The sequence below is a fragment of the Ornithodoros turicata genome, unplaced genomic scaffold, assembly GCF_037126465.1.
Source record: "Ornithodoros turicata isolate Travis unplaced genomic scaffold, ASM3712646v1 ctg00000955.1, whole genome shotgun sequence".
Classification (NCBI taxonomy): Eukaryota; Metazoa; Arthropoda; class Arachnida; order Ixodida; family Argasidae; genus Ornithodoros; species Ornithodoros turicata.
Window position 1 is genome coordinate 488,937 of NW_026999426.1, and position 16,930 is coordinate 505,866.

At 48.0% G+C, this 16,930-nt stretch overlaps 12 non-coding genes across 12 annotated transcripts; all 12 read right to left on the reverse strand.

Annotated features, from left to right (window-relative positions):
• Positions 1-10,794: 10,794 nt before the first annotated feature.
• Trnaq-cug (transfer RNA glutamine (anticodon CUG)) lies at positions 10,795-10,866 on the reverse strand. The gene has a single exon. It is a non-coding gene; the product is annotated as a tRNA-Gln (tRNA).
• A 1,744-nt stretch (positions 10,867-12,610) lies between these two features.
• Positions 12,611-12,682, reverse strand: Trnae-uuc (transfer RNA glutamic acid (anticodon UUC)). Its single transcript has one exon. It is a non-coding gene; the product is annotated as a tRNA-Glu (tRNA).
• An 88-nt stretch (positions 12,683-12,770) lies between these two features.
• Trnae-cuc (transfer RNA glutamic acid (anticodon CUC)) lies at positions 12,771-12,842 on the reverse strand. Its single transcript has one exon. It is a non-coding gene; the product is annotated as a tRNA-Glu (tRNA).
• A 164-nt stretch (positions 12,843-13,006) lies between these two features.
• On the reverse strand, positions 13,007-13,078 carry Trnae-cuc (transfer RNA glutamic acid (anticodon CUC)). The gene has a single exon. It is a non-coding gene; the product is annotated as a tRNA-Glu (tRNA).
• A 401-nt stretch (positions 13,079-13,479) lies between these two features.
• Trnaq-cug (transfer RNA glutamine (anticodon CUG)) lies at positions 13,480-13,551 on the reverse strand. Its single transcript has one exon. It is a non-coding gene; the product is annotated as a tRNA-Gln (tRNA).
• A 1,744-nt stretch (positions 13,552-15,295) lies between these two features.
• Positions 15,296-15,367, reverse strand: Trnae-uuc (transfer RNA glutamic acid (anticodon UUC)). The gene has a single exon. It is a non-coding gene; the product is annotated as a tRNA-Glu (tRNA).
• An 88-nt stretch (positions 15,368-15,455) lies between these two features.
• On the reverse strand, positions 15,456-15,527 carry Trnae-cuc (transfer RNA glutamic acid (anticodon CUC)). Its single transcript has one exon. It is a non-coding gene; the product is annotated as a tRNA-Glu (tRNA).
• Positions 15,528-15,691: 164 nt separating this feature from the next.
• Positions 15,692-15,763, reverse strand: Trnae-cuc (transfer RNA glutamic acid (anticodon CUC)). Its single transcript has one exon. It is a non-coding gene; the product is annotated as a tRNA-Glu (tRNA).
• Positions 15,764-15,927: 164 nt separating this feature from the next.
• On the reverse strand, positions 15,928-15,999 carry Trnae-cuc (transfer RNA glutamic acid (anticodon CUC)). The gene has a single exon. It is a non-coding gene; the product is annotated as a tRNA-Glu (tRNA).
• A 164-nt stretch (positions 16,000-16,163) lies between these two features.
• Trnae-cuc (transfer RNA glutamic acid (anticodon CUC)) lies at positions 16,164-16,235 on the reverse strand. The gene has a single exon. It is a non-coding gene; the product is annotated as a tRNA-Glu (tRNA).
• Positions 16,236-16,399: 164 nt separating this feature from the next.
• Positions 16,400-16,471, reverse strand: Trnae-cuc (transfer RNA glutamic acid (anticodon CUC)). The gene has a single exon. It is a non-coding gene; the product is annotated as a tRNA-Glu (tRNA).
• Positions 16,472-16,635: 164 nt separating this feature from the next.
• On the reverse strand, positions 16,636-16,707 carry Trnae-cuc (transfer RNA glutamic acid (anticodon CUC)). Its single transcript has one exon. It is a non-coding gene; the product is annotated as a tRNA-Glu (tRNA).
• Positions 16,708-16,930: the final 223 nt, after the last annotated feature.

Sequence of the window (16,930 nt, forward strand, 5' to 3'; positions counted from 1 at the left end):
GCTGGCTTCCAGCTGCGCCAACACAAAGTACAGGCTTCGAGAACTTTCCCGAATCCTCTATTGCGCAGCCTCAATTGTGTGTTCTCTCTCTCTGTGCCTCTTTTTTAAGAACGGAAGAGGCTGTTCCGCAGGTCTTTTTTGTTTCTAGAACAGGAACTTGGCTTAATCATCGGTCACTTTCGATTCTCACACTGACGACTTTTTTTATTAAATATATATTTTTTTGTCGTGATTGGAACTGTCTTCCCTTACAAAGAGAGCCGACACTATGGATCATCAGAGATTCACCAGACACCGATCACATCATATATAGACCCCCAATCCTTATGACGACACTTGAGAATACCCTTCACAGTTGTGTGATTTATTTCTTAATTGATGTAACCGGTCATTGTTGGACAGTGGGACATTATTTCGATTTCCTCAATGCAGTGACCCTGGCCAGAGAACAAAGAGGGGGTCCTAGAAAACTGCTGCAATCGGCTCATTCGAGGCACCTCTGATCGTGCAAGGCAAGTCGCGCGGTCTTCTCACCGGGGTGTTCGCTGACCTGCTTAAATAATCTGTTGATTGTGTTCGCCCTTCATTCTCTTTCTCACTGAGGATGTCTCCCATATGGGACACAAAACGTCTCTAGTAAATTGTTATTTTTTTGTTGTGTCAAGCCAGTGTTTAGATTTTTTTTCTCGTTCTTAGTCGTGTCCTCTCCTGGCTTTTTGGAATAGTTTTTTCCTGGTCGTAAGACGCCCCCAGAGTCTTCCGGAAGGCCCAAAAGGAGCCTTAAAGGGAGACTCCGGGACAATCCGAAACTATTATAATGACTGTGTAAATAAGCACGATACATTCTTCCGAAATGACAAATTAAGTTGGTTTGACAGTCGATGACTCGGTAGTTGCTGAAAGAGCTGCGAAGCGCAAAACGAAACCTAAACTTCTGAAACGCTTCCTCTCCTACCTCCTGTACCCTGCGTGAAGCAACCGGTAGTGTCGTGCGGGCCACCGGCTGCTTTTCGGGCACGCGTTTTGTAACTACTTCGTGCCACATCGATGACTTGTCATCTGCTTCCTCGATTTCGTTCTAAATTATTCGACAACGCTAAAAGCAAAGTCTACAGGAAGAGATACACGATGAATACCGGTGAGGTGAGGCCCAGTGTTGCCGGACTGCCTTTCCGTCAAATCAGTCAAAGTAAAAACATTCCTTTTCTAATTATCTGCGCCGCTTGGGCATGGGAAATTGTAATAACTAGAGTATCATACGGTACGGACTGATGTCGCATTGTTGCCTCAACTCGTTTTTGGTACCGAGTTTCCCCTTGAACGACCACAGCATGGATTTTGAGCCCTCCACGTACTTTCTGGATGTCTCTTCCTCCAGAAGCCTTAAAACCAGCTTTAAACGAGCGCCGAGCTGTTTCGCCGAGCTCTTGCCGAGCTTTGACATCATTGAAAGAGCTAACATGAAGAAAGCTCGAAGTAGCTCGCAAAGCCAGGCAGCGCTCCGTGGGTGATGTAAGCGCGCAGGCCTGATGCTATATAGGGTGTGTGCTTGAGCTATGACGCTTTACGTGAGTTGCCGCGTGTCTGGGAACCATTTACACCAGGTTATCTGTTTCTCTCATATGCTCTCTTCACAAGTGGATTGTTATGTATTCGCGGACATATGCGCGAGACTGTTGGACAGCCGCAGCGTAAATGAAAACGCCGAATAGATGCACGCTCCGCAAGATGTTGTTTGTCGTGTTTTTTTTTTATCTCCTGTTCGGCTACGTTGGTGATCTGTCACTGTTGTACTTCTGGACTACTGAGTAATGAATGTGTTCTTGTGCTACCTCTTGGCAAACCCCTTCGTGGATATTTTTTTTTTAATATGTTGAGGGCCTTGGCCTTGCAGGCGCTGTTGGTCGTCTGCGTTCGCCGTTCTTTCGCAGGGGCTCGGTTAATTATTCGTGGAACACGTTGCTAGAGAAAAAATCGGGCTCACAACGCAGCTCTTTTAAAAGACCCCCCCCCCCTCGTCAAAAGAGCGTATCGGAGAACGATAAAGGCGAATGGTACGTCGTCAAGTAACGTGCCCAACCCCCCTCACACATGTCTCCAGCCATGGCCATGCGCTAGAAATGGATACGCATAAAGTACGGGCGCCTCATAGCAAACGACGCATGTGGTTCATGTGGCCACTGTCTACGCGAGTACGTTTGTTTGGGTGCTGACAGCTTTAAGATGCGACTCGTTTTTTGTTGGCAGGGCCATATATTTTGCTGGCTTCCAGCTGCGCCAACACAAGAGTACAGGCTTCGAGAACTTTCCCGAACCGTCTGCTGCGCAAACTCAATTGGGTTTTCTTTCTCTGCCCCTCTTTTTTAACAACGGAAGAGCCTGTTCCGCAGTTTTTTTTTTCTGTTTCTAGAACAGGAACTTGGCTTAATCATCGATCACTTTCGATTCTCACACTGACGACTATTTTTTTATTAAATATATTTTGTTTTCGTGATTGGAACTATCTTCCCTCACCAAGATAGCCGACATTATGGATCATCAAAATTTCACCGGACACCGATCACATGATATATAGACCCCCCCCAGTCCTCATGACAACACTTAAGAGTACCCTCCACAGCTGTGTGCTTTATTTCTTATTTGCAAGTATTTTGCCGGAAGGAAAAAATACCACCGACTTAAGATAACAAAATAACCAATGTATTCAAAAGTTTCGTCTTCCTTACGGGAGACATCATCAGTGCACACTCGGTGTTATTTTTTTCCTTCTTGTATGATGATTCCCGGCTTTTGGAATATATTGGCAAGTGTTTTGCCTTTCACGTACTATCTAAGATACAACTAGATACCGTTTACAGTGGGGTGGCTGACACCCTCCTCACTCTGAGACAAACAGCGAGCTCATTTGTCAGCGCTTTCCAAAGAATAAATCACAGGTAGGAAAAGAGCGAGGAGAAACGCTTTTTTCTCTCTGTTTTTTTTTTCTTCTTCTTATTGGGACGTTGTGACTTTAATGGGTAGTGCACCACCCCATCCCCCAACATTTTCACATCGATCCGCACCTATATCTCCTAGTCAACGAATAAGTGGGCGCAAGGACACAATGAGGAAGGAACGCCAGGGACGGACCACCGCCGTTTGGTTTCGAATCAAGAAAGTGTAGGGGTAAAAGCCTAGTATCCTAGCCACTAGACCACACCGGACACGTTAGGCAGGAGTTGCTCGATAGAAGAAGGGGATTGAAATGAAAAAAGGTAGTCAATGCCTGAAACATAAAACATGAAAAACAGATAGGTCCCACTGAGAGGCGATCTCGAATCGCTGGATTCAGAGTCCCAGAGTGCTGACCATTAGAACTGAAATTCCGATGCCGGGAATCGGACTTCAGCCTCCTGGGTGAAAGCCAAGTATCCTAGCCATCGGACATGTTAGGCACGAGTTGCTCGATAGAAAAAGGGGATTGAGACGAAAAAAGTAGTCAATGCCTGAAACAGGTATAGATACAAAAACAGACAGGTCCCACTGAGAGGCGATCTCGGATGGTTGGATTCAGAGTCCAGAATGCTGACCATAACAACTGAAATTCCGATGCCGGGAATCGGACTCGGGCCTCCTGGGTGAAAGCCAGGTATCCTAGCCACGAGACCACACAGGACACGTTAGGCAGGAGTTGCTCGATAGAAGAAGGGGATTGAAATGAAAAAAGGTAGTCAATGCCTGAAACATAAAACATGAAAAACAGATAGGTCCCACTGAGAGGCGATCTCGGATGGTTGGATTCAGAGTCCAGAATGCTGACCATAACAACTGAAATTCCGATGCCGGGAATCGGACTCGGGCCTCCTGGGTGAAAGCCAGGTATCCTAGCCACGAGACCACACCGGACACGTTAGGCAGGAGTTGCTCGATAGAAGAAGGGGATTGAAATGAAAAAAGGTAGTCAATGCCTGAAACATAAAACATGAAAAACAGATAGGTCCCACTGAGAGGCGATCTCGAATCGCTGGATTCAGAGTCCCAGAGTGCTGACCATTAGAACTGAAATTCCGATGCCGGGAATCGGACTTCAGCCTCCTGGGTGAAAGCCAAGTATCCTAGCCATCGGACATGTTAGGCACGAGTTGCTCGATAGAAAAAGGGGATTGAGACGAAAAAAGTAGTCAATGCCTGAAACAGGTATAGATACAAAAACAGACAGGTCCCACTGAGAGGCGATCTCGGATGGTTGGATTCAGAGTCCAGAATGCTGACCATAACAACTGAAATTCCGATGCCGGGAATCGGACTCGGGCCTCCTGGGTGAAAGCCAGGTATCCTAGCCACGAGACCACACCGGACACGTTAGGCAGGAGTTGCTCGATAGAAGAAGGGGATTGAAATGAAAAAAGGTAGTCAATGCCTGAAACATAAAACATGAAAAACAGATAGGTCCCACTGAGAGGCGATCTCGAATCGCTGGATTCAGAGTCCCAGAGTGCTGACCATTAGAACTGAAATTCCGATGCCGGGAATCGGACTTCAGCCTCCTGGGTGAAAGCCAAGTATCCTAGCCATCGGACACGTTAGGCACGAGTTGCTCGATAGAAAAAGGGGATTGAGACGAAAAAAGTAGTCAATGCCTGAAACAGGTATAGATACAAAAACAGACAGGTCCCACTGAGAGGCGATCTCGGATGGTTGGATTCAGAGTCCAGAATGCTGACCATAACAACTGAAATTCCGATGCCGGGAATCGGACTCGGGCCTCCTGGGTGAAAGCCAGGTATCCTAGCCACGAGACCACACCGGACACGTTAGGCAGGAGTTGCTCGATAGAAAAAGGGGATTGAGACGAAAAAAGTAGTCAATGCCTGAAACAAGTATAGATACAAAAATCCGTGGTTGACGTAAGCGCGCAGGGGTGATGCTATCAGGAGGTGTTGCTTGAGTTATGACGCGTTACGTCACGAGCTACGTGTCCGGGAACCATTTACATGACGTTATCTGTTTCTCTCATATGTCCTCTTCACAAGTGGCAATTTTTTTAATATGTTCAGCCTAGGCCTTGCTAGTACGTCATCTGCGTCGGGTCGTTCTTTCTCATTTAATTCGTCGCAGAACACGCCGCGAGAAAAACAAAAAGAAACCGGGGCAACTACAGTGCTCCTTTAAAAGATCCCCCCCCCCCTTTTAGTGAAAAGAACGTATCTGAGAACGATGAAGGGGAATGATACGTCGTGAAGTAACGTGGTCCTCGCCACATGCGATGACATTGGGCCAGATATGGATACGCATAAAGTACGGGCTTCTCATAATAAGCGACGCATGTGATCCATGTGACCACTGTCTATACTCGAGTAGGTTTGTTTGGGTGCTGGCAGCTTTAAGATGCGACTCGTTTTCTCTTGGCAGGGCCATTTATTTTGCTGGCTTCCAGCTGCGCCAACACAAAGTACAGGCTTCGAGAACTTTCCCGAACCCTCTATTGCGCAGCCTCAATTGTGTGTTCTCTCTCTCTTTCCCTCTTTTTTAAGAACGGAAGAGGCTGTTCCGCAGGTCTTTTTCTGTTTCTAGAACAGGAACTTGGCTTAATCATCGGTCACTTTCGATTCTCACACTGACGACTTTTTTTATTAAACATATATATTTTTTTATCGTGATTGGAACTGTCTTCCCTTACAAAGATAGCCGACACTATGGACCATCAGAGATTCACCAGACACCGATCACATCATATATAGACCCCCAGTCCTTATGACGACACTTGAGAATACCCTTCACAGTTGTGTGATTTATTTCTTAATTGATGTAACCGGTCATAGTTGGACAGTGGGACATTATTTCGATTTCCTCAATGCAGAGACCCTGGCCAGAGAACAAAGCTCATTCGAGGCACCTCTGATCGTGCAAGGCAAGCCGCGCGGTCTTCTCACCGGGGTGTTCGCTGACCTGCTTAAATAATCTGTTGGTTGTGTTCGCCCTTCATTCTCTTTCTCACTGAGGATGTCTCCCATATGGGACACAAAACGTCTGTAGTAAATTGTTATTTTTTTGTTGTGTCAAGCCGGTGTTTAGATTTTTTTCTCGTTCTTAGTCGTGTCCTCTCCTGGCTTTTTGGAATAGTTTTTTCCTGGTCTTAAGACGCCCCCAGAGTCTTCCGGAAGGCCCAAAAGGAGCCTTAAAGGGAGACTCCGGGACAATCCGAAACTATTATAATGACTGTGTAAATAAGCACGATACATTCTTCCGAAATGACAAATAAAGTTGGTTTGACAGTCGATGACTCGGTAGTTGCTGAAAGAGCTGCGAAGCGCAAAACGAAACCTAAACTTCTGAAGGCTTCCTCTCCCACCTCCTGTACCCTGCGTGAAGCAACCGGTAGTGTCGTGCGGGCCACCGGCTGCTTTTCGGGCACGCGTTTTGTAACTACTTCGTGCCACATCGATGACTTGTCATCTGCTTCCTCGATTTCGTTCTAAATTATTCGACAACGCTAAAAGCAAAGCCTACAGGAAGAGGTACACGATGAATACCGATGAGGTGAGGCCCAGTGTTGCCGGACTACCTTTCCGTCAAATCAGTCAAAGTAAAAACATTCATTTTCTAATTATCTGCGCCGCTTGGGCATGGGAAATTGTAATAACTAGAGTATCATACGGCACGGACTGATGTCGCATTGTTGCCTCAACTCGTTTTTGGTACCGAGTTTTCCCTTAAACGACCACGGCATGGATTTTGAGCCCTCTGCGTACTTTCTGGATGTCTCTTCCTCCAGAAGCCTTAAAACCAGCTTTAAACGAGCGCTGAGCTGTTTCGCCGAGCCCTTGCCGAGCTTTGACATCATTGAAAGAGCTAACATGAAGAAAGCTCGAAGTAGCTCGCAAAGCCAGGCAGGCCTCCGTGGGTGATGTAAGCGCGCAGGCCTGATGCTATATAGGGTGTGTGCTTGAGCTATGACGCTTTACGTGAGTAGCCGCATGTCTGGGAATCATTTACACCAGGTTATCTGTTTCTCTCATATGCTCTCTTCACAAGTGGATTGTTATGTATTCGCGGACATATGCGCGAGACTGTTGGACAGATGAAAACGCCGAATAGATGCACCCTCCGCAAGATGTTGTTTGTCGTGTTTTTTTTATCTCCTGTTCGGCTACGTTGGTGATCTGTCACAGTTGTACTTCTGGACTACTGAGTAATGAATGTGTTCTTGTGCTACCTCTTGGCAAACCCCTTCGTGGATATTTTTTTAAAATATGTTCAGGGCCTTGGCCTTGCAGGCGCTGTAGGTCATCTGCGTTCGCCGTTCTTTCGCGGGGGCTCGTTTAATTATTCGGGGAACACGTTGCTAGAGAAAAAAATTGGGCTCACAACACAGCTCTTTTAAAAGACCCCCCCCCTTGTCAAAAGTGCGTATCGGAGAACGATAAAGGCGAATGGTACGTCGTCAAGTAACGTGCCCCCCCACCACATGTCTCCAGCCATAGCCATGCGCTAGAAATGGATACGCATAAAGAACGGGCTCCTCATAGCAAACGACGCATGTGGTTCATGTGGCCACTGTCTACGCGAGTACGTTTGTTTGGGTGCTGACAGCTTTAAGATGCGACTCGTTTTTTGTTGGCAGGGCCATATATTTTGCTGGCTTCCAGCTGCGCCAACACAAAAGTACAGGCTTCGAGAACTTTCCCGAACCGTCTGCTACGCAAACTCAATTGGGTTTTCTTTCTCTGCCCCGCTTTTTTAAGAACGGAAGAGGCTGTTCCGCAGGTTTTTTTCTGTTACTAGAACAGGAACTTGGCTTAATCATCGATCACTTTCCATTCTCACACTAACGACTATTTTTTTATTAAATATATTTTGTTTTCGTGATTGGAACTGTCTTCCCTTACAAAGATAGCCCACATTATGGAGCATCAAAATTTCACCGGACACCGATCACATGATATATAGACCCCCCCTTACGGGAGACATCATCAGTGCACCCTCGGTGTTATTTTTTTCCTTCTTGCATGATGATTCCCGACTTTTGGAATATATTGGCAAGTGTTTTGCTTTTCACGTACTCTCTAAGATAATACTAGATACCGTTTACAGTGGGGAGGCTGACACCCTCCTCACTCTGAGACAAACACCGAGCTCATTTGTCAGCGCTTTCCAAAGAATAAATCACAGATAGGAAAAGAGCGAGGAGAAACGCTTTTTTCTCTCTGTTTTTTTCTTCTTATTGGGACGTTGTGACTTTAATGGGTAGTGCACCACCCCATCCTCCAACATTTTCACATCGATCCGCACCTATATCTCCTAGTCAACGAATAAGTGGGCGCAAGGACACAATGAGGAAGGAACGCCAGGGACGGACCACCGCCGTTTGGTTTCGAATCAAGAAAGTGTAGGGGTAAAAGCCAAGTGTCCTAGCCACTAGACCACAGCGGACACGTTAGGCAGGAGTTGCTCGATAGAAGAAGGGGATTGAAATGAAAAAAGGTAGTTAATGCCTGAAACATAAAACATGAAAAACAGACAGATCCCACTGAGAGGCGATCTCGAATCGCTGGATTCAGAGTCCCAGAGTGCTGACCATTAGAACTGAAATTCCGATGCCGGGAATCGGACCTCGGCCTCCTGGGTGAAAGCCAAGTATCCTAGCCATCGGACACGTTAGGCACGAGTTGCTCGATAGAAAAAGGGGATTGAAATGAAAAAAGTAGTCAATGCCTGAAACAGGTATAGATACAAAAACAGACAGGTCCCACTGAGAGGCGATCTCGGATCGCTGGATTCAGAGTCCCAGAGTGCTGACTATTAGAACTGAAATTCCGATGCCGGGAATCGGACCTCGGCCTCCTGGGTGAAAGCCAGGTATCCTAGCCACGAGACCAAACAGGACACGTTAGGCAGGAGTTGCTCGATAGAAAAGGGGGATTGAGATGAAAAAAGTAGTCAATGCCTGAGACAGGTATAGATACAAAAACAGACAGGTCCCACTGAGAGGCGATCTCGGATCGCTCGATTCAGAGTCCCAGAGTGCTGACCATTACAACTTAAATTCCGATGCCGGAAATCGGACTCGGGCCTCCTGGGTGAAAGCCAGGTATCCTAGCCACGAGACCAAACAGGACACGTTAGGCAGGAGTTGCTCAATAGAAAAAGGGGATTGAGATGAAAAAAGTAGTCAATGCCTGAAACAGGTATAGATACAAAAACAGACAGGGCCCACTGAGAGGCGATCTCGGATCGCTCGATTCAGAGTCCCAGAGTGCTGACCATTACAACTTAAATTCCGATGCCGGAAATCGGACTCGGGCCTCCTGGGTGAAAGCCAGGTATCCTAGCCACGAGACCAAACAGGACACGTTAGGCAGGAGTTGCTCGATAGAAAAAGGGGAGTGAGTAGTCAAATGCCTGAGACAGGTATAGATACAAAAACAGACAGGTCCCACCAAGAGGCGATCTCGGATCGCTCGATTCAGAGTCCCAGAGTGCAGACCATTAGAACTGAAATTCCGGTGCCGGGAATCGGACTCGGGCCTCCTGGGTGAAAGCCAGGTATCCTAGCAACGAGACCACACAGGACACGTTAGGCAGGAGTTGCTCGGTAGAAAAGGGGGATTGAGATGAAAAAAGTAGTCAATGCCTGAAACAGGTATAGATACAAAAACAGACAGGTCCCACCGAGAATCGAACTCGGATAGCTGAATTCAGAGTCCAGAGTCCAGACCATAACACCATGGGACCTGAAATTCGATGCGGGAATCGGACTCGGGCCTCCTGGGTGAAAGCCAGGTATCCTAGCCACAAGACCACACAGGACACGTTAGGCAGAAGTTGCTCGATAGAAAAAGGGGATTGAGATGAAAAAAGTAGTCAATGCCTGAAACAGGTATAGATACAAAAACAGACAGGGCCCACTGAGAGGCGATCTCGGATCGCTCGATTCAGAGTCCCAGAGTGCTGACCATTACAACTTAAATTCCGATGCCGGAAATCGGACTCGGGCCTCCTGGGTGAAAGCCAGGTATCCTAGCCACGAGACCAAACAGGACACGTTAGGCAGGAGTTGCTCAATAGAAAAAGGGGAGTGAGTAGTCAAATGCCTGAGACAGGTATAGATACAAAACCAGACAGGTCCCACCAAGAGGCGATCTCGGATCGCTCGATTCAGAGTCCCAGAGTGCAGACCATTAGAACTGAAATTCCGGTGCCGGGAATCGGACTCGGGCCTCCTGGGTGAAAGCCAAGTATCCTAGCCACGAGACCAAACAGGACACGTTAGGCAGGAGTTGCTCGATAGAAAAATGGGAGTGAGTAGTCAAATGCCTGAGACAGGTATAGATACAAAAACAGACAGGTCCCACCAAGAGGCGATCTCGGATCGCTCGATTCAGAGTCCCAGAGTGCAGACCATTAGAACTGAAATTCCGGTGCCGGGAATCGGACTCGGGCCTCCTGGGTGAAAGCCAGGTATCCTAGCAACGAGACCACACAGGACACGTTAGGCAGGAGTTGCTCGGTAGAAAAAGGGGATTGAGATGAAAAAAGTAGTCAATGCCTGAAACAGGTATAGATACAAAAACAGACAGGTCCCACCGAGAATCGAACTCGGATAGCTGAATTCAGAGTCCAGAGTGCAGACCATAACACCATGGGACCTGAAATTCGATGCGGGAATCGGACTCGGGCCTCCTGGGTGAAAGCCAGGTATCCTAGCCACAAGACCACACAGGACACGTTAGGCAGAAGTTGCTCGATAGAAAAAGGGGATTGAGATGAAAAAAGTAGTCAATGCCTGAAACAGGTATAGATACAAAAACAGACAGGTCCCACCGAGAATCGAACTCGGATAGCTGAATTCAGAGTCCAGAGTGCAGACCATTACACCATGGGACCTGAAATTCGATGCGGGAATCAGACCCGGGCCTCCTGGGTGAAAACCAGGTATCCTAGCCACGAGACCACACAGGACACGTTAGGCAGAAGTTGCTCGATAGAAAAAGGGGATTGAGATGAAAAAACTAGTCAATGCCTGAAACAGGTATACATACAAAAACAGACAGGTCCCACCGAGAATCGAACTCGGATAGCTGAATTCAGAGTCCAGAGTGCAGACCATTACACCGTGGGACCCGAAATTCGATGCCAGGAATCAGACCCAGGCCTCCTGGGTGAAAGCCAGGTATCCTAGTCACTAGACCACACCGCACACCTTAGGCAGGAGTTGTTCGATTGAAAAAGGGGATTGAAACTAAAAAAGTAGTCTACGCCTGAAAACATATAGAAACAAAAACAGACCATTACACCATGGAACCTGAAACTCGATGCCGGGACTCAGACCCGGGCCTCCTGGGTGAAAGCCAGGTATCCTAGTCACTAGACCACACCGGACACCTTAGGCAGTTGTTCGATTGAAAAAAGGGATTGAAACTAAAAAAGTAGTCTACGCCTGAAAACGTATCGATACAAAAACAGACCATTACGCCATGGGACCTGAAACTCGATGCCGGGACTCAGACCCGGGCCTCGTAGGTGAAAGCCAGGTATCCTAGTCACTAGACCACACCGGACCCCTTAGGCAGGAGTTGTTCGATTGAAAAAAGGAATTGAAACTAAAAAAAGTAGTCTACGCCTGAAAATGTATAGATACAAAAGCAGATCATTACACCATGGGACCTGAAACTCGATGCCGGGGCTCAGACCCGGGCCTCGTAGGTGAAAGCCAGGTATCCTAGTCACTAGACCACACCGGACCCCTTAGGCAGGAGTTGTTCGATTGAAAAAAAGGGATTGAAACTAAAAAAGTAGTCAACGCCTGAAAACGTATAGATACAAAAACAGACCATTACACCATGGGACCTGAAACTCGATGCCGGGACTCAGACCCGGGCCTCCTGGGTGAAAGCCAGGTATCCTAGTCACTAGACCACACCGGACACCTTAGGCAGGAGTTGTTCGATTGAAAAAAGGGATTGAAACTAAAAAAGTAGTCTATGCCTGAAAACGTATAGATACAAAAACAGACCATTGCACGATGGCACCTGAAACTCGATGCCGGGAATCAGACCCGTGTCTCCTGGGTGAAAGCCAGGTATCTTAGTCACTAGACCACACCGTACACCTTAAGGAGGTGTTGTTCGATTGATATAAGGGATTGAAACGAAAAAGTAGTCTACGCCTGAAAACGTATAGACACAAAAACAGACCATTACACGATGGGACCTGAAACTCGATGCCGGGACTCAGACCCGGGCCTCCTGGGTGAAAGCCAGGTATCCTAGTCACTAGACCACACCGGACACCTTAGGCAGGAGTTGTTCGATCGAAAAAAGGGATTGAAACTAAAAAAGTAGTCTACGCCTGAAAACGTATAGATACAAAAACAGACCATTACACCATGGGACCTGAAACTCGATGCCGGGACTCAGACCCGGGCCTCCTGGGTGAAAGCCAGGTATCCTAGTCACTAGAACACACCGGACACCTTAGGCAGGAGTTGCTCGATAGAAAAAGGGGATTGAGATGGAAAAAGTGGTCAATGCCAGAAACAGGTATAGATACAACAACAGACAGGTCCCACTGAGAGGCGACCTCGGATGGTTGGATTTAGAGTCCAGAATGCTGACCATAACAACTCAAATTCCGATGCCGGGAATCGGACCCAGGCCTCCTGGGTGAAAGCCTGGTATCCTAGCCACTAGACCACACCGGACACGTTAGGCAGGCGGTGGTCGATAGAAACAAGGAATGACATGAAACAAGCAGTCAAAGCCTGAAACAGTTTAGATACAAAAACAGACAGGCCCCACCGAGAGTCGAACTCGGATCGCTGGATTGAGAGTCCAGAGTGCAGACCATTACACCATGGGACCTTAAATTCGATGCTGGGAATCAGATCCGGGCCTCCCGGGTGAAAGCCGGGTATCCTAACCACTAGACCACACCGGACACATTACGCAGGCGGTGGTCGATAGAAACAAGGGATGACATGAAACAAGCAGTCAAAGCCTGAAACAGTTTAGATACAAAAACAGACAGGCCCCACCGAGAGTCGAACTCGGATCGCTGGATTGAGAGTCCAGAGTGCAGACCATTACACCATGGGACCTTAAATTCGATGCTGGGAATCAGATCCGGGCCTCCCGGGTGAAAGCCGGGTATCCTAACCACTAGACCACACCGGACACATTATGCAGGCGGTGGTCGATAGAAACAAGGGATGACATGAAACAAGCAGTCAAAGCCTGAAACAGTTTAGATACAAAAACAGACAGGCCCCACCGAGAGTCGAACTCGGATCGCTGGATTGAGAGTCCAGAGTGCAGACCATAACACCATGGGACCTGAAATTCGATGCGGGAATCGGACTCGGGCCTCCTGGGTGAAAGCCAGGTATCCTAGCCACAAGACCACACAGGACACGTTAGGCAGAAGTTGCTCGATAGAAAAAGGGGATTGAGATGAAAAAAGTAGTCAATGCCTGAAACAGGTATAGATACAAAAACAGACAGGTCCCACCGAGAATCGAACTCGGATAGCTGAATTCAGAGTCCAGAGTGCAGACCATTACACCATGGGACCTGAAATTCGATGCGGGAATCAGACCCGGGCCTCCTGGGTGAAAACCAGGTATCCTAGCCACGAGACCACACAGGACACGTTAGGCAGAAGTTGCTCGATAGAAAAAGGGGATTGAGATGAAAAAACTAGTCAATGCCTGAAACAGGTATACATACAAAAACAGACAGGTCCCACCGAGAATCGAACTCGGATAGCTGAATTCAGAGTCCAGAGTGCAGACCATTACACCGTGGGACCCGAAATTCGATGCCAGGAATCAGACCCAGGCCTCCTGGGTGAAAGCCAGGTATCCTAGTCACTAGACCACACCGCACACCTTAGGCAGGAGTTGTTCGATTGAAAAAGGGGATTGAAACTAAAAAAGTAGTCTACGCCTGAAAACATATAGAAACAAAAACAGACCATTACACCATGGAACCTGAAACTCGATGCCGGGACTCAGACCCGGGCCTCCTGGGTGAAAGCCAGGTATCCTAGTCACTAGACCACACCGGACACCTTAGGCAGTTGTTCGATTGAAAAAAGGGATTGAAACTAAAAAAGTAGTCTACGCCTGAAAACGTATCGATACAAAAACAGACCATTACGCCATGGGACCTGAAACTCGATGCCGGGACTCAGACCCGGGCCTCGTAGGTGAAAGCCAGGTATCCTAGTCACTAGACCACACCGGACCCCTTAGGCAGGAGTTGTTCGATTGAAAAAAGGAATTGAAACTAAAAAAAGTAGTCTACGCCTGAAAATGTATAGATACAAAAGCAGATCATTACACCATGGGACCTGAAACTCGATGCCGGGGCTCAGACCCGGGCCTCGTAGGTGAAAGCCAGGTATCCTAGTCACTAGACCACACCGGACCCCTTAGGCAGGAGTTGTTCGATTGAAAAAAAGGGATTGAAACTAAAAAAGTAGTCAACGCCTGAAAACGTATAGATACAAAAACAGACCATTACACCATGGGACCTGAAACTCGATGCCGGGACTCAGACCCGGGCCTCCTGGGTGAAAGCCAGGTATCCTAGTCACTAGACCACACCGGACACCTTAGGCAGGAGTTGTTCGATTGAAAAAAGGGATTGAAACTAAAAAGTAGTCTATGCCTGAAAACGTATAGATACAAAAACAGACCATTGCACGATGGCACCTGAAACTCGATGCCGGGAATCAGACCCGTGTCTCCTGGGTGAAAGCCAGGTATCTTAGTCACTAGACCACACCGTACACCTTAAGGAGGTGTTGTTCGATTGATATAAGGGATTGAAACGAAAAAGTAGTCTACGCCTGAAAACGTATAGACACAAAAACAGACCATTACACGATGGGACCTGAAACTCGATGCCGGGACTCAGACCCGGGCCTCCTGGGTGAAAGCCAGGTATCCTAGTCACTAGACCACACCGGACACCTTAGGCAGGAGTTGTTCGATCGAAAAAAGGGATTGAAACTAAAAAAGTAGTCTACGCCTGAAAACGTATAGATACAAAAACAGACCATTACACCATGGGACCTGAAACTCGATGCCGGGACTCAGACCCGGGCCTCCTGGGTGAAAGCCAGGTATCCTAGTCACTAGAACACACCGGACACCTTAGGCAGGAGTTGCTCGATAGAAAAAGGGGATTGAGATGGAAAAAGGTAGTCAATGCCAGAAACAGGTATAGATACAACAACAGACAGGTCCCACTGAGAGGCGACCTCGGATGGTTGGATTTAGAGTCCAGAATGCTGACCATAACAACTCAAATTCCGATGCCGGGAATCGGACCCAGGCCTCCTGGGTGAAAGCCTGGTATCCTAGCCACTAGACCACACCGGACACGTTAGGCAGGCGGTGGTCGATAGAAACAAGGAATGACATGAAACAAGCAGTCAAAGCCTGAAACAGTTTAGATACAAAAACAGACAGGCCCCACCGAGAGTCGAACTCGGATCGCTGGATTGAGAGTCCAGAGTGCAGACCATTACACCATGGGACCTTAAATTCGATGCTGGGAATCAGATCCGGGCCTCCCGGGTGAAAGCCGGGTATCCTAACCACTAGACCACACCGGACACATTACGCAGGCGGTGGTCGATAGAAACAAGGGATGACATGAAACAAGCAGTCAAAGCCTGAAACAGTTTAGATACAAAAACAGACAGGCCCCACCGAGAGTCGAACTCGGATCGCTGGATTGAGAGTCCAGAGTGCAGACCATTACACCATGGGACCTTAAATTCGATGCTGGGAATCAGATCCGGGCCTCCCGGGTGAAAGCCGGGTATCCTAACCACTAGACCACACCGGACACATTATGCAGGCGGTGGTCGATAGAAACAAGGGATGACATGAAACAAGCAGTCAAAGCCTGAAACAGTTTAGATACAAAAACAGACAGGCCCCACCGAGAGTCGAACTCGGATCGCTGGATTGAGAGTCCAGAGTGCAGACCATTACACCATGGGACCTTAAATTCGATGCTGGGAATCAGATCCGGGCCTCCCGGGAGAAAGCCGGGTATCCTAACCACTAGACCACACCGGACACGTTATGCAGGCGGTGGTCGATAGAAACAAGGGATGACATGAAACAAGCCGTCAAAGCCTGAAACAGTTTAGATACAAAAACAGACAGGCCCCACCGAGAGTCGAACTCGGATCGCTGGATTGAGAGTCCAGAGTGCAGACCATTACACCATGGGACCTTAAATTCGATGCTGGGAATCAGATCCGGGCCTCCCGGGTGAAAGCCGGGTATCCTAACCACTAGACCACACCGGACACATTATGCAGGCGGTGCTCGATAGAAACAAGGGATGACATGAAACAAGCAGTCAAAGCCTGAAACAGTTTAGATACAAAAACAGACAGGCCCCACCGAGAGTCGAACTCGGATCGCTGGATTGAGAGTCCAGAGTGCAGACCATTACACCATGGGACCTTAAATTCGATGCTGGGAATCAGATCCGGGCCTCCCGGGTGAAAGCCGGGTATCCTAACCAATAGACCACACCGTACACGTTTTGCAGGCTGTGGTCGATAGAAACAAGGGATGACATGAAACAAGCAGTCAAAGCCTGAAACAGTTTAGATACAAAAACAGACAGGCCCCACCGAGAGTCGAACTCGGATCGCTGGATTGAGACTCCAGAGTGCAGACCATTACACCATGGGACCTTAAATTCGATGCTGGGAATCAGATCCGGGCCTCCCGGGTGAAAGCCGGGTATCCTAACCACTAGACCACACCGGACACGTAATGCAGGCGGTGGTCGATAGAAACAAGGGATGACATGAAACAAGCAGTCAAAGCCTGAAACAGTTTAGATACAAAAACAGACAGGCCCCACCGAGAGTCGAACTCGGATCGCTGGATTGAGAGTCCAGAGTGCAGACCATT